Source organism: Lutra lutra, chromosome 5, assembly GCF_902655055.1.
Source record: "Lutra lutra chromosome 5, mLutLut1.2, whole genome shotgun sequence".
Taxonomy (NCBI): domain Eukaryota; kingdom Metazoa; phylum Chordata; class Mammalia; order Carnivora; family Mustelidae; genus Lutra; species Lutra lutra.
In genome coordinates this window covers 141,246,167-141,262,896 of record NC_062282.1, presented here as the reverse complement: position 1 = coordinate 141,262,896, position 16,730 = coordinate 141,246,167, and the positions used below count along the sequence as shown (strand labels likewise).

The 16,730-nt window shown below is 39.5% G+C and overlaps 1 pseudogene; it reads right to left on the bottom strand.

Moving 5' to 3' along the window:
• Positions 1-1,071: 1,071 nt before the first annotated feature.
• On the bottom strand, positions 1,072-1,609 carry LOC125100793 (vacuolar protein sorting-associated protein 29-like; annotated as a pseudogene).
• Positions 1,610-16,730: the final 15,121 nt, after the last annotated feature.

Genomic DNA, 16,730 nt, shown 5'->3' with positions numbered 1-16,730 from the left:
AAATAGAAAATATATAATCTGGAAGACAGTAATTGGCCTTGCCATGTTCATCCACTTTTGGCAATTTATCAAGTAACTCTTTTTCTCTAGGACAAATGATAGCCACAGTAAAAATCAACTCACAAAATAGAAAAAACAGTGCATTTCTGAGTTCTATAAAAATCCTCATGCTTAATATTTTCTTTTCTATTCAGACACCTATTAATATAATACACATCCCAATTTCTTTACTATTTTACACACACACATTTGCCCTCCCAAAAATACCATATATTTAATGCAAAGTAATGTCTACATTATAATACCCAAATACACTTAAGCTAAACTGATGATGGGTCTTGCCATTCTGAAACCACAGTGAATTTATATCACGTGTGATAAGTAGAAACCCCGTGTAACTAAGAGAGACTTGCCATGAACTGTGTTAAAGAAAGATGTGTGAACAGATTAAGCATCTGATTGTGTGTGCCTTACCTGACATAAAAAAACAAGAACAAAAACAAAACAAACAAAAAATAATAAAGAAAGAGACAGAGAGAGAAAGAGAAAGAAGGAAAGAAGAAAAGAAAGAAAAAGAGAGAAAGGAAGGAAGGAAGAAAGAGAATCAGAGGTTTTGATTTATCTCATAAAGGTAAATGACATAAAGGAAATACTTGTTAGCTCAGAGTAATTGTTACCTGGTACAGTCACCTACAGAATCCATTGAAAATAGAAATAAAAATTTCATTGTGACTAATGAAAAATATTTAATTTCAATTGTATCTTAACAAATAAAGCAAACTCACATTGATTGTGGATATACCAAAAATGTGTCCTATTTAAAATATTCTGTAATTAAAAATAGAAATACTGTATGATCCAATAATTCCACTACTGGGTGTTTGCCCAAAGAAAACATAATACTAATTTGAAAAGATATATATGCCCTAATTTGTGTGTGTGTGTGTGTGTGTGTGTGTGTGTGTGTGTGTGTGTGTGTGAGAGAGAGAGAGAGAGATAAATGTTTAATGACTTGAATTGAACAGGATAATGGAAAAAAAAAAAAAAACCAGCAAGACAGGCCCAGCTTTAAGATTTTTAGTATAAAATTTGTTCTACTTTTGCATCATCTCCAATTAGCTGATCCACATAGGGGACAACTGTAGAAACCTGGATATCCATCAACATGAATGAAGGGGTAATATTTGTTTCCAAGGTATTATATGTTCCAGTGGCAGAACCTGGGTTAATGTAAAATTTATTTTCATGCTCAAATGCTTCAAATTTGTGTGTGTGTGTGTCCTGAGATAAGGATGTCCACATCAGACTGCCTCTGCAACAGGGCTAGACTGGCCATGCCTCCCCATGGAATAACTCGATGCCCATGGATCAGACCCATTTTGAACTGCCTAACAGTCACCACCTTCTGTTCCGAATAATTCAGCTTCTCATCAAAGTCTCCTCACAATATGAAGTCTTGAGATAGTCATAACTCTTGGTGCAAAGGTTTCCAGTGAAGACAATGTGTTGAATCTTTCCTGGCATCAGCATTTTTTTTTTTTTTCAATTTAGCCAAGAAACTGTTGCACTGGTATGGAATGGGCAGGTCTCTCAAAACCAACACCAACATCCTGTCCCTGGGCTCAGCTTAGTCACCACCACTGCTGCTGCTGCCGCCACCTTCCTCTCTGCCCTCATTTTTACAGTGGACATTGAGTGTAGTTTTGCAGACAAATTTGTGAGACAACACATTACTAATGTGTTTTACTTTTGACTTTTGCCACGGGAACTTAGAGAATACAACTTTTGGAAAAAAAAATAAAGAAAAGAAAATAAGATCAAGGGTGCCTGGCTGGCTTAATTGGTTAAGGCTTTGACTCTTGGTTTTGGCTCAGGTCATAATCTCATGGGTTGTGGATCAAATCTGCAGTTGGGCTCCATGCTCAGTGGGAATGTGCTTGTCCTCCTCCCTTTGCTTCTCCCCTCACCAGCTCATGCCTGTGCATGCTCTCCCTTTCTCAAATAAATAAATAAATCTTTTTTCAAAAATCCAAGAACTTCTTCTAAAGGGTCACTATTGATCTTTTGATATTCCAATCATTGTCTTTGGAAATGCTTTTTTACCATTCTTAATGATTCCCCTTTTCAGTTAACTGGTATAATTTGGTTAGATCCTCTTTAAAAAAAATTTTTTTTCCAAAGATTTTATTTATTTGTTTGACAGACAGCGATCACAAGTAGGCAGGGAAAGCCGGGGAAGCAGGCTCCCTGCTGAGCAGAGAGCCCAAGGCAGGGCTTGATCCCAGGACCAGGAGATCATGACCCAAGCCAAAGACAGAGGCTTTAACCCACTGAGCTACCCAGGTGCCCCTGGTTAGATTCTCTTTTGTGAAGAGTTTCCATATGATTCAACTTGTTCTCCAGTACTAAGTTTATGTCGTCTCTGAAAAGATTTGCAAGTTTACTTTGGAATTACTTTGCCTCCCCCCCCCCCAATTTTACTGGTTGATGTTTAGAATATTCAGCCAACCATTGGACAATTTCTGACAAAGGACTCCGTGAGATAATTTATTTACTAGTGATAAACCACAACAGGGGTGTTTGAGCATAATTTAAATATTTACAAATATTCAGTTAACTGGTGTATATTTTCAACTTCTGCTGCTACAGACAATTCTGAAATGAATATTACATATATGGGAAATCTCAGAACTTTAAGAAATCCAGAATATAAAACCTACTTTTTAAAATGATTACAACCAAACAACAGAAATTCTACCAGCAGCTGTCAAAGCAAGATTTATTTGATGTGCTTTTGCCACTTTTCATGTATAACTAGAGGTATAATTAGTGTGTAACGGATGATAGCTCCCATTACCATCCCATGTTTTTTGAGCTCTTTAGTTTTAAATTGTCATTATTTAGCAAGCCAAAATACTCATTTCAGAATGCAAAAGAGCTAGCAATTATTAATTATGGGAGGATTTTCAAAAAATTGTGTCCAATATGGACAGTTTTCTTTTGTTCACAATGTTGTCATTAGCTTATACAATATTTCATATTGTAACATTGATTAGTTAACCATGACATAGTGATTTCAAAAGATAACTAATTGATCAAACTCAGAAAAACTACCTGGCAACCAAAGGAAATTGTTTTATCTTAATATAAAGAGAACAGTATTCAGAAACAAATAATTTAAATAGTAGCTATCTTTTAAAGGGTATTAGTGGGATATATAGGCTTAAGCACTAATGGTTCTGTCTTTCTCAAAACTACCTCCATACTAATGTAATTTTCAAAAAGTGAAGGTCAATATGAGATTCTTCCAAATGATTTCTTTGTACGTTTTCTTGAAAAATGAAAGTTCATTTTAATGTTTTTTAGGCTATAATTATGTCCAAAGTGGTGAGAACTTAAAGCTCATGTGTGACTCACACCCTGAATGAAATGAAATCAAATATCATGAATTAATTATCAAGGCTACTTACAGGTCAATATGTGGAAGGAATGCTCTGAGAGAGACACGTCTCTCTGTCCTTTGCCTCCTAAAATGCTGAAATCATTTAGCTAGCAGGTATTAACTTGAAATTTATGGTTTTATTTTATCTTGCTTTGTTAAGTGTATTTTTTTTTTCATATCTGTGCTCCATTTACAACAATAATCAACAGGAGATGCAATTAGGCGTCGACTTTGATGGTGCAGACCCAAACACCAAGGCAATACTAATGGATTCCCTTATCATTTGGGCTTTTAAGAATTATTTTTAAATAGAACTGAGAGCTCTAGTGACTTTCCTGCAATTTAATTTCCCTCTTGAACTAGCCAGATCCTATTTAAAATGCAGCAGCACAAACATAAAATTGCTTATGTAGGGAAAAAAAAAAAGAAAAGCTACCCTGTGTCAACTTTGGTCACAGTAATAATAAATTTCTGATCTTGAAGCTTTTCTCTGTCCACATAAGGCCATTCCAGGTAATATTCTCCACAATGTATGGACTTCAGGGATTCTTCCCCTGACACGGAAATTGTTGGGTTGTGACATCCCATTTCTCTCTTCTGGTTGCTGCACTCTCTTTAGGTTCATTCACTTTATCTTGTCATCCTCACTGCAGCAGATACCTGGAAGGGGACGGCAGGCAGGGAGTTCTCCCCATTCCTCAGTCATTTTCCACATTGGCTATAACTTTGGGTGCCTCCCCTTTTGAGAGTAACTGATGTGGACTAAGTTGGGAGGAAACCAAAGCCTTCAGTTTGCTTTTCTGGTCTCCTCTGTGTCCCCGCCTTCTCCCAAAGCAGATGGGAGCAGTCCCATCTGACTCTCAGCCATGCCTGTGAAAGATACAAGTCGTTAATACCAGCGCTCTTTCCTGCCTCTGCAAAACATGGTTTCAGAGCCCTTCCTCACACATCACTCCAACTGATTGATGTTGGCACATGGAAGAAAACCAATTTGCCATCACCTTTCCTGAGATAGCCTAGAGTCTTCTATTGGCTCTACCCAAAATATAAATAGGGGCTACCACAAAATGGTTTGTAGTGGGCTACATTGCTTATCAATCATTTATTTGGTACTAGGAATGCCGTTTTGTTTTTGCACAAGACTGATGTATAATTGTGGTTGCAGTCCCAGGATGGTCCAAAACATCTTATGAAATCATTTATTGAACTGTACTTTTCAAACAATCCTATGATGTCATTTGTGGTACAATTTCTACGGGATAATACATTTTAAATTTTAGCTCAGGTCTCTAGAAATAGCTCTATGTATCCATTTCCCTCTTCCTTTCTTGGCGGTTTTGGTTTCTTTGAAATTTCATCTCATCATGCATGTGCTTGATGGCACCGGCTTTTCATACACATTTTCCCTTCTGGAATTGCAAAAGTAAATATTGTACGTTTATGGTTAAAAATGTAGATGATTGTTTTTTTGGCTTCTATTTCATTGATTTCTGCTCTGATCTTTATGATTTCTCTTCTCCTGCTGGGTTTAGGGTTTCTTTTTTGTTCTTTCTCCAGCTCCTTTAGGTGTAGGGTTAGGCTGTGTACCTGGGACTTTGTTTCTTTGGAAAGGCTTGTACCGCTATATATTTTCTTCTCAGGACTGCCTTTGTTGTGTCCCACAGATTTTGAACCATTGTGTTTTCATTATCATTTGTTTCCATTAATTTTTTTAATTCTTCTTTAATTTCCTGGTTGACCCATTCATTCTTTAGAAGGATGCTGTTTAGTCTCCATGCATTTGGGTTCTTTCCAAATTTCCTCTTGTGATTGAGTTCTAGCTTCAGAGCAGTGTGGTCTGAAAATATATAGGGAATGATCCCAATCTTTTGATACCGGTGGAGAAATGATTTAGGACCAAGGATGTGATCTATTCTGGAGAATGTTCCATGTGCACTAGAGAAGAATGTGTATGCTGTTTCTTTGGGATGAAATGTTCTGTATATATTTGTGATGTCCATCTGGTTCAGTGTGTCATTTAAGGCCTTGATTTCCTTGTTGATCTTTTACTTGGATGATCTGTCCATTTCAGTGAGGGGAGTGTTAAAGTCCCCTACTATTATTGTATTATTGTCGATATGTTTCTTTGATTTTGTTATTAATTGGCTTAATAGTTGGCTGCTCCCACGTTAGGGGCATAGATATTTAAAATTGTTAGATCTTCTTGTTGGACAGATCCTTTGAGTATGATATAGTGACCTTCCTCATCTCTTATTATAGTCTTTGGCTTAAAATCTAATTGATCTGATATAAGGATTGCCACTCCTGCTTTCTTCTGGTGTCCATTAGCATGGTAAATTCTTTTCCACCCCCTCACTTTAAATCTGGAGGTGTCTTTGGGTTTAAAATGAGTTTCTTATAGGCAACATATAGATGGGTTTTATTTTTTTATCCATTCTGATACCCTGTGTCTTTTGATTTGGGCATGTAGCCCATTAACATTCAGGGTAACTATTCAGAGATATAGAAAGCCCAGAAATAGACCCTCAATTCTAAAGTCAACTAATCTTCAACAAAGCAGGAAAGAATGTCCAATGGAAAAAAGCCTCTTCAATAAATGGTGTTGGGAAAATTGGACAGCAACATGCAGAAAAATGAAATTGGAACATTTCCTTACACCACACATGAAAATAGACTCAAAATGGATGAAGGACCTCAATGTGAGAAAGGAATCCATCAAAATCCTTGAGAAGAACACAGGCAGCAACCTCTTCGACCTCAGCCACAGCAACATCTTCCTAGGAACATCACCAAAGGCAAGGGAAGCAAGGGCAAAAATGAACTATTGGGATTTTATCAAGATCAAAAGCTTTTGCACAGCAAAGGAAACAGTGAACAAAACCAAAAGACAACTGACAGAATGGGAGAAGATATTTGCAAATGACATATCAGATAAAGGGCTAGTGTCCAAAATCTATAAAGAACTTAGCAAACTCAACACCCAAAGAACAAATAATCCAATCCAGAAATGGGCAGAAGACATGAACAGACATTTCTGCAAAGAGGACATCCAGATGGCCAACAGACACATGAAAAAGTGCTCCATATCACTCGGCATCAGGGAAATACAAATCAAAACCACAATGAGATATCACCTCATACCAGTCAGAATGGCTAAAATTAACAAGTCAGGAAATGACAGATGCTGACGAGGATGCGGAAAAAGGGGAACCCTCCTACACTGTTGGTGGGAATGCAAGCTGGTGCAACCACTCTGGAAAACAACATGGAGGTTCCTCAAAATGTTGAAAATAGAACTACCCTATGACCCAGCAATTGCACTACTGGGTATTTACCCTAAAGATACAAGCGTAGTGATCCGAAGGGACACGTGCACCCAAATGTTTATAGCAGCAATGTCTACAATAGCCAAACTATGGAAAAAACCTAGATGTCCATCCACAGATGACTGGATAAAGAAGAGGTGGTATATATACACAATGGAATACTATGCAGCCATCAAAAGAAATGAAATCTTGCCATTTGCGATGATGTGGATGGAACTAGAGGGTATCATGCTTAGCGAAATAAGTCAATTGGAGAAAGACAACTATCATATGATCTCCCTGATATGAGGAAGTGGAGATGCAACATGGGGTGTTAAGGGGGTAGGAGAAGAATAAATGAAACAATATGGGATTGGGAGGGAGACAAACCATAAGTGACTCTTAATCTCACAAAACAAACTGAGGGTTGCATGGGGGGTGGGGTTATGGACATTGGGGAGGGTATGTGCTATGGTGAGTGCTGTGAAGTGTGTAAACCTGGCGATTCACAGACCTGTACCCCTGGGGATAAAAATATATGTTTATTAAATAAATAAAAAATATAGATGGTTAGGCTTTTAAAAAAAAAAAAATATATATATATATATATAGTGGAAGTGTTATAGGTTTAAATTTAATTTGGGGTAAAAATAGGCTAAGATGAAGGACAAGCCCAAATAAATAGCTTTAGGTATTTGATTTAAAATATTTTATTAATATTTTATTAATAGAATCTAGGGAATTTTCAGTCAGATAACATTGTGCTTAAGGGTTGTTTTTACTACCCTCACTAGAATTTATGCGGGGCCAGTTGCATTGGGTTTATAAATATGCAGTGTAGGGAATGTAGCCAACGGCAGAATAATAGTGTTGTGTGGTGACAGATGCCAGCTACTCCTCCGGTGAACGTAGTATGACATACAGAGATGTCCAATCATTATAATGTCCATCTGAAATTAATGGAACATTGTGCAGCAACTCTACTTTAGTTTTTAAAAAGACCAAAAAAGGGGTGCCTGGGTGGCTCAGTGGGCTAAAGCCTCTGCCTTCGGCTCAGGTCATGATCCCAGGGTCCTGGGATCGAGCCCCACATTGTGCTCTCTGCTCTGCAGGGAGCCTGCTTCCTTCCTCTCTCTCTCTCTCTCTCTGCCTACTTGTGATCTCTGTCTGTCAAATAAAAAAAATAAATAAAAAGACCAAAAAAGATGGGAGCCTTGAACACCTGTCAGTCTTGGTAACATCTGTGGGTGGGAGCATGACGTTAGGAACCCATCAGAGGTGGCACTAGAGTCACCATCTCTAGGCAGAATTCACCCACACAGCTCCATGAGCAGGTACTTTTTCCTGCCCCACATCAGTCAGCCTCATGTAAATCTTCAAACCTTCCTCTCCTAACATTTAAGTCTCCAGTCTTTCAGCAACATGTTTGGGTGGGAGTTGGAGGAGGAGAGGTAGAATAGGTCTCCAAATAGAATGTCCCTGCTTTGGAAGGGTTAACACTCTATGACTAAAATGTCAGGAAGGTTTGTATCCTTTCTAGATCTGTTAGCCCTGCAGATTTTGCTAGTGACGTTGCCTCCTGTCTCTCAAAGGAGATGGCGGTTACCAAGCACTAACTCTTAGCTATAACTTACTCTTCACCTCGAAGCATCGAGAGAGTTCTGTCCATCTTGCTGCCTCAGAGGAAGTGCACAACCTCTTCAGGTTCTTGGTCCTCTTCCTTACAGTGCTCCATGTAAGTGATCTCATTTTCATCCCTCCTGTCTTCACTCACTTCAGTTTCTCTCTTTCTATGGGCTTCTCCCTTTCTGCTACTCCTCATTAACAACAACAACAACAACAACAACAACAGATAACAAAAAAAGTCAAAGCCAGCTCTGTGATAGGTGCAGCTGTTAGTGCCATCCTAGCTCTCCCTTCTTTTCTTGGCTCAATGTATGAGGCACCTGATCCAAAGCTCTTTCATCTGAATTCCTTTATAACGCCCTAAAAAGGAGCTTCATATTTTGACACATGAATGATGCTTTTTTCTTATTTGTTTCTATATATCCTCTAAACAAATTTACTCTTTTTTCCTCAGCAATTATCCTCTTCTTGTAGAATTTGGCATTATTGAATACTTTTTTTTGAATACTCATGTTTTTGCTATTTATTTTGATTCTCCTTAAATTATTGTCTCCCCTCTGATATTTCTTCCCCTTGAACCTAAATATGAACATTCCTCCAGACTCCACCTTTGACACTGACTTGTCTTGTTATATTGTTATCATTGTCTTACCACTGTTGCTGTGACATCCAAATATATATCTTCAGATGTGATCTCTGACCTTTGCTCCAGGTCCAGGTTTCCAGTTGTCTTTCTCAATTACTCCATTTTTATTCCTGCCATCAGTTGTCTCATCTGAATATTCCTGTGCCTCAGTAGATTCTGGGCACAGTGAGGTCACACCAACAAGCGGTTCCTCAATGGCTCTTACCCCCATGTGCATAACACAGACCAGCAGTGCATCCCAAAGTCTCCCAGTTGTTTTTGGGTTTCCCTGGATATCCTGCATTGCTCAATAAGTGCCCCGTCTTGTTCTTTTTCTTTTTTTTTATTCTGATTCCATGACAGATGTTCAGTGTCCACAAAACACCTTAAAGGGAGCTGCCCTGTTAGAAATGCCCTTAATGAGAATCACTTTCGTGCTAGGTGTCACCCTGAGCACCCATGCCTTCCATACTCTCTTCTCTTAACCTTGTTTGAGTTTTCTTCATCGCTTTTATGGCTACCAGTTGTTATTTTATTTTTTTACTTTTATTAGAAAAGACTGTCTGGTTCACTCTTCTATTCCCAATGCCAATACTTGGCACTGGAAAGGCTTCATAAATACTTGTTGAATGAAAAATGAATGAATTAATAAAGAGCTAGTGTACCAACTTAGAATGCCAAGGTGGCACCATTTTCCCTGCTTGTTTAATTGGTTTGGATACACTTTGAGCTGGATTCAAAATTGGGAATCATGTATGTTTCAAACCTCGGTATCACGTTTACTCTCTTGCCATCAAACCAATTCTTCTGTGCCCCAGACCCTCATGGGTTCCATGTGCCAGCCAAGGGCCAATCTTGAAGACTGTCCCAAATATGACAGTCCCATGTCTACCATGTGAGCATAAGAAATGAAAGCCAGTGAAGAAAACTTCAGTACATTTTTTTAAGTATAATTAACATACATTATGTTAGTTGCAGGTGTCCAGTGAAATGATCCAACAATTCTCTACATTACTCAGTGCTCAAAATAGGTATAGTCTCGATCCCCTTTATCTATGTCATCCATTCCCCCCTCCCACCTCCTCTCTGGTAACCACCAATCCATTTTCTTCACTTAAGAATGTGGGTTTATTTTTATCTTTCTTTCTGCTTGGTTTTCTTTCTTAAATTCCACATAGGAGTGAAATCATACGGTATTTGTCTTGCTCTTAGACCAGCTATTTTGCTTAGCATTATACTCTCTAGGTCCATCCATGTTATTGCACATGGCAAAATTTCATTCTTTTTATGGCTGAGTAATATTCCCTTACACATATGCAATGTGTATATATAATATACACACCACATCTTCCTTATCCATCCATCTATCCATGGACACTTGTGTTACTTCCATATCTTGACTTACTGAAAATAATGCTGCAAAGAACAAAGGGTTGCATATATCTTTTTGCATTCATGTTTTCACTTCTTGGGTTAGATAGCCAGTAGTGAAATTAATGAGCTATATTATACTTATCTAATTTTTTCAGGAACCTCTGTGCTGTTCTCCAGGGTGACTGCACCAGCTTGCATTCCCACCAGCAATGTATGGTGCTTCCTTTTTCTCCCCATCCTCGGCAACACTTGTTATTTCTTGTGCTTTCGATTTTTATCATGCTGGCCGGTGTGAGGCGAGGCCTCGTTGCGATTTTGATGTGCATTTCCCTAATGATTAATGGTGTTGAGCATCTCACATCTGCTGGCCATCTCGATGTCTTTGGAAAAATGTCTACTCAGGTCCTCTGCCCATTTTAACGGGCTCATTTGGGGTTCTTCTGGTGTTGAGTTATGTAAATTCTTTGTGTGTTTTGAATATTAATCCCTTATTGGATATATGAAATATCTTCTCCCTTACAGGTTAGAACTTCAATAAAAACATTTAATTGCAAATGTTATACTGAACATATGTCTGAATCAAAATGGCTAAAGTCCTATATTCACACGTGGATGTATGATATCTAGTCTTTTAACAGGTTTTCCTCCTTCAGTGTTCTAGAAAATTTCTGTTTAGGCCTAGCAGTCACTGGCCACATCAACCACATATCACATTGTGGACTAATGCTGTTCTTTCCAATGGTCACTCCTTCCTCCATTGGTTACTTGCTGCCATCTCAAGGCAAAGTCCTCACCCTGCTCATCCTCTCTTCCATGGAAATGGAGTTAAGATTGTAAACTATTATCAGAATATAGAAGAACTGGGGAAGGAAAGGGAAGTCTGGTGCAAACAAGCTATGACAGCTCTTGAATGGGACTACATGCCGATGCCACAAGCTGTGATTCAATGCCAGGGGACTTCCCAAGATGATGTTTGGCACAGGTGCTAGCCTGATGCTGCTTAACAAAATCAAGTTTACCACTCAGGCGTGTTTTAAGCACCTCTATTCAAAACTGCCCCTAGGATGCTGAGAACAGCTTCTTTGAGACTTCCACTGAAAGGCTTACATCTTTGTCTTTCATTTTTGTCACGGAATAATTTTCAGTCAGAATATCCACTCTCCTTAGTTAAAATCCCACTCACACCTACAGGGATGTGGTCTGGTCTTATGCTGTCCATGTAGTAATTTGATATCAGAACATCTACTGTAGGCAAAATTATTCAGCCTGAAGTATGATCATGTTTGAGCTGGCACCAGGGCAGAACAATGTATTCTTGAGTAGAAGATCAAGCTAGCAGACCTTTCCTATTGTCTTTTGTGTCTTTGCTCCTGATCCCCTACAAGTAACATCTTGACAAGAATCTATACATACGACCCCCTGAAAACAAGCAGTAACGTACAGATAACTGGGAGGAAAGAAGCCATATAAGAAATGTTTCAAAGAGGGGCGCCTGGGTGGCTCAGTGGGTTAAGCCTCTGCCTTCAGCTCAAGTCATTGTCTCAGGGTCCTGGGATCGAGCCCCGCATCGAGCCCCGCATCAGGTTCTCTGCTCAGCAGGGAGCCTGCTTCCCTTCTTCTCTCTCTCTGCCTGTTTCTCTGCCTACTTGTGATCTCTGTCTAATAAATAAATAAAATCTTTAAAAAAAAGAAATATTTCAAAGATATATGGTCCTGATCATTGCAGATCTGCTCGCCCTCTAGACAAACTTTATGTTATTGTTTTATTTTTTTTTCCCAAATAAATGATAACTCAAGTCTTCACTTCTTGCAAAGATGAAAGAGTGGTGCTTAGAGTTCTGGAATCGGCATGACTTCCTCTTTTTTAACCTGCGACATTGACGTTCCCCACTGAAAAGAGAAAATACATGTTTCTCTACCATACATGGTTTAAGCAAGATCAAAATTAATTACCATTTTCACATTTTAACTATGTTTATGTTCCGTGTTCTTGATTTGCAAAGTATGAGTGGGAAATATGACACTGAAGGTGATCTAGAGAACACTACAGGGATATTATTTCACGTTTTGATTAATCTAAGAAAATTATGCCACCTAGGTAATTTTTTGTATCACTCACACACACACAGACGCACGTGCGTGTGCACACACACACACACACACACCCTAGAGACTTCCAGTGATTTTTAGCAAAGTCCTATTATGAAGTTTGGATTTTTTTTTAATATTTATTTATTTGACAGAGACACAGCGAGAGAGGGAACACAAGCAGGGGGAGTGAGAGAGGGAGAAGCAGGCTTCCCACCAAGCCGGGAGCCCGATGCGGGGCTCGATCCCAGAACCCTGGGATCATGACCTGAGCCTAAGGCAGACGCTTAACGACTGAGCCACCCAGGTGCCCCTGAAGTTTAGATTTTTAACTTCGTTTCAGAGTCTTGATAATTTAGAAGTTACTACTAAAGAGAAGCAAGCATTTGCAAAGTAATACCAATTATATTGTGCAGAGTAATACTAATCTAGAGGTAAGAAATTTGTGTCAGAGAACATAATTTTGAGTGCGCTTTGTAAGGGAAGAGGACACCTTGCTGACTTCTTACATTGCACTGATTTAATGTCAGGATGTCAAACAAGGAATATTTCAGATCTAAAAATTTAATATTCACTTCTTACTTTCATCTTCGACCTCACAGATAAAGCTTTGCCAATACACTGAATAAATGCTTGTGAAAACTTTTGAAAGAACTTCTGGCAAATACAGGGAGAGGAAATGTGAAACGTGTAAGAAGGTGACTTTGCTGGGAGTGGAGGTGAGGTCAGAGTTAACTCATTTTGGAGCATGTGCTGACAGTGCTGGGTTGCTTGCTGGTCTGTAAGGCTTTCATTAAAACACACACACACACACACACACACAAAACAAAACCAACTTGTCAGGTTGGTTTCATTGCCAGGTTGAAAGTTTAATGCATTGGGGTTTTTTTAATAATGGATTTTTAATTAGGATCTTAAAGAAAATTTGGCCCTCAGAGTTCATGGAAGTATTTAATTAATTTTTGTGGGGAGTCTCTGACATAGTGAAAATGGATGAAAATGATTATTGCCATACCACTGTTTTGCAGACTAGCTCATAATTATGTTATCAGATTGAAAATAAATATTAAAAAAAACCCTAACTGGGGCACCTGGGTGGCTCAGTGGGTTAAGCCTCTGCCTTCAGCTCAGGTCATGGTCTCAGGGTCCTGGGATCGAGCCCCGCGTCAGGCTCTCTGCTCACTGGGGAGCCTGCTTCCTTCTCTCTCTCTATGCCTGCCTCTCTGCCTACTTGTGATCTCTGTCAAATAAATAAATAAATCTTAAAAAAACAAAACAAAACAAAACCCCTAACTGCTTATTTTTCTATCTCTTGCTTATGAGCCATAACTGCATGACATAGGACAGGTAAGTTGCCTAATGGAACTTATTAAACAAAAAATTAAAGGAAAACTATTTTAGAAGCCCAGACTACCTACTCCTCAGATGGAAAATCTAGCCAGTGGTTTGAGGTTTCATTAGAAAGGCAAAAATGTAGGCCAGGCAAGGAAGCTGGAATTCTGTGACTTGGGTTCATGGTGAGTAAGCTGTCATTAAAGTTTCCTGGAAATTGAAATACCATATGGTTTTCAAACTTAAGTGGGGGATATATATATATATATATATATATATATATATATATATATATCTCAAAATGGACTCTCAGAAAGGAAATTTTGCAGTTTGATACCAACAGAAGTATAAAACTTGCAGGGAAATAACACGGTGCTCTAACCACAGCCCCAATTATGCTAGGTTTGATTTCCCCTGGCGATCATGGAAAATAATGAATGGGAATATTTACAAAATGAAATTTGTATTGAATAATTTGTTTTTTTTTAAGTGAAAGAACAATAATTTGCCAAGTTCATAATCACAAGGTAACCTGCTTTAGTCACAATGACATATTAGAAAATTTGATTACTTTCTTTCTTTCTGTCCTAACTTACTATTTCCTGATTAGAAAAATACTTTGTTTTCATTTGTGGTGAATTAAGAAAACATAGAGGAACAAAGAAGAACATTCTCATCATTCACAGTCTTTTCTCCAAAGCAGTAAACATTTTGATCTATTTTCTTACAGTTTTTTTGTTCAACAGATTTACCTGAGGGAGTGATGATTTACATTACATTCCATTGTTGGGCAAATGGCTGGGTGCTCAAAAAAGAATTGCCCCTATTTTAAATGTAACTTGTCCGTCTTGCCCCCAGGTCACTGTTTCTATAAAAAAAGATTTTAAAGGCTGGCTTACTTTCCTTTTCTCCAGCACTCTTCTTGGTGATTAAATATTCATATGTTTTAACCATTCAAACCTCCTTGCTGCCACTGGTGTAGTCCTGCCCTCTCCATCAGCCCCTTGTCCAATGGTGACTCCCCAGATCTCACCAGTTTCCAGCGCCACACCTCTGACCACCACCTCCTCTCTTTTCCACTCAGGGCCTCTACTTCCCACATCTGCATAATGCATTAACCCTATCAGCAATGAGCTTACTAATTTTTCATTTTCTCTTTTATCACCAGGTGCTCCCTGTCCCCCTCCATTTTATGTCCTTAAATTTCATGGTCCTTCATTTGAGTCACCTGTTGGCATAATAAAACCACCGTTGTAGTTAAATCAGACTCTCTCACAACACATAGTGTAGGAGAAAACCACTTTTCTGGACTGACAGATCTAACTTTCATTTCATGGCCACTCATCTCACCCTAGCCTTTAATGTGATCAACACGGCCTTATGGTTTCCCTCAGCTTTGATTAAACTTCTGACAGGTTTCTTTGTCACTATAGGTCTCTGACCTTCCTTTTCTTAAAACAAAAACAAAAACAAACAAAAAACATTTGCTTTAGAAAACCTTCAACGCTGGATTCTTTCTCTGCATCTATAAGACGTACATCTCCCAGCCTCCTGCCAGTTATACAACCCAGAAATATCTTTCTTAGTGACTTGGGAACCCTCCTTTTGAAAGGTCATCTTCAGGAAAGCGGGGTCCTGTCTTCTAGTGTCTGTAAGAGGATAGAAGTCTAACTTGGAGAAACACCAACTAATAAACACAGAGGCCCTCATCACATTGACCAGCCCCTCCGCCCTCCTCCCTGCAAAAAATCCCTGCTCCTCCATTCTCACACTTTGCTACCTATTTCACAGGGGAAATGGGAGAAATCAGAAGTAAACCTCCACCAGTCCTGAGTATCCCTTCTGCACCTACTTATGTTTATGTAGCCTTTTCTCCTGAGCTATGAGTGGGCTCTTGCGCAAACTCCCCACACTGTCATGTTCTCTCTCCAACTCAAGGACACTGTTCCACAGACTCCCCTCCTGCATCATCATTTTCCCCATCTCTCCAACCATTTTCTCATCACCCCACAAAAATGCTCTCTATGGTCTTATCACAAAAACCAATAAAACTAAGACATACAGAAATCATTGTTTCATCACTTTCTTCTCTCTTTTTTATAGTAGGGGGAAAAATAATTCTCTGTAAATTAAAAAAAAGGGTTTACAATTTCTAGTCTCCCTTTCTCTCTCAATCTCGCCTGTACAATTATTCTCATTTGAACTCAAACTTTATATTATTGGGGAGACAGATGGTGGGGAAGTAGGAGGAGGCGCCCTTTCAACCTGTACCCTAAAGTGAGCTGATTACCTTCCAAAGAACTCTGATCACCCACGAAATCAGCCCGAGATCAGAATTACACACATCTGGATCTCTACCGGAGCAGAAGACGCCAATGGGCAGGTAAAGCGGAGTGGGAAAGTCAGACTGATAACAGAAGATAAACAAAAGGGGGAGGGAGCTACCAGAGGCAACCCATTGGAAAGTAATATCCCAATACGAGAGTGCCCTGCTTCTGGGGACCAGCATTAACTCGGAGTCTGGTAGAAAGCACTCAAAAAGAGCAAAGGATCACGGGGAGGGCAATTGTGGGAATCTGGGCATTAGGGACAGGGGCTTAAGTCCCCAGACCTAGGACAGCCACCCCTGGCGCAGAGCCAGAGAGAGTGCAGCGGAGAAAAGAGGTCTTGGTCCCTGAGCCACCAGCGCGCCTGAGAGCCTGTGGGGCCTGGCTCCCGTGAGGGGCTGGGAGCCTCGCCAACTGGCAAAAGCACAGCCTTTTTGCAGTCCCCACTTGAGTGCCCTGCTGCGCTATCAGAGTCCGAGTCGCGCCCCGTGCCCTCCCCTGAGAGAGGTGCACACGTGTGCCAGCCCAGTGCTCTCAGACCGGGAAAGACCAGGCACTCCCAGCCCAGGCCAGCAGGGAAGTCTCAGTGTGTGATCGCTGCTTGGAACCTC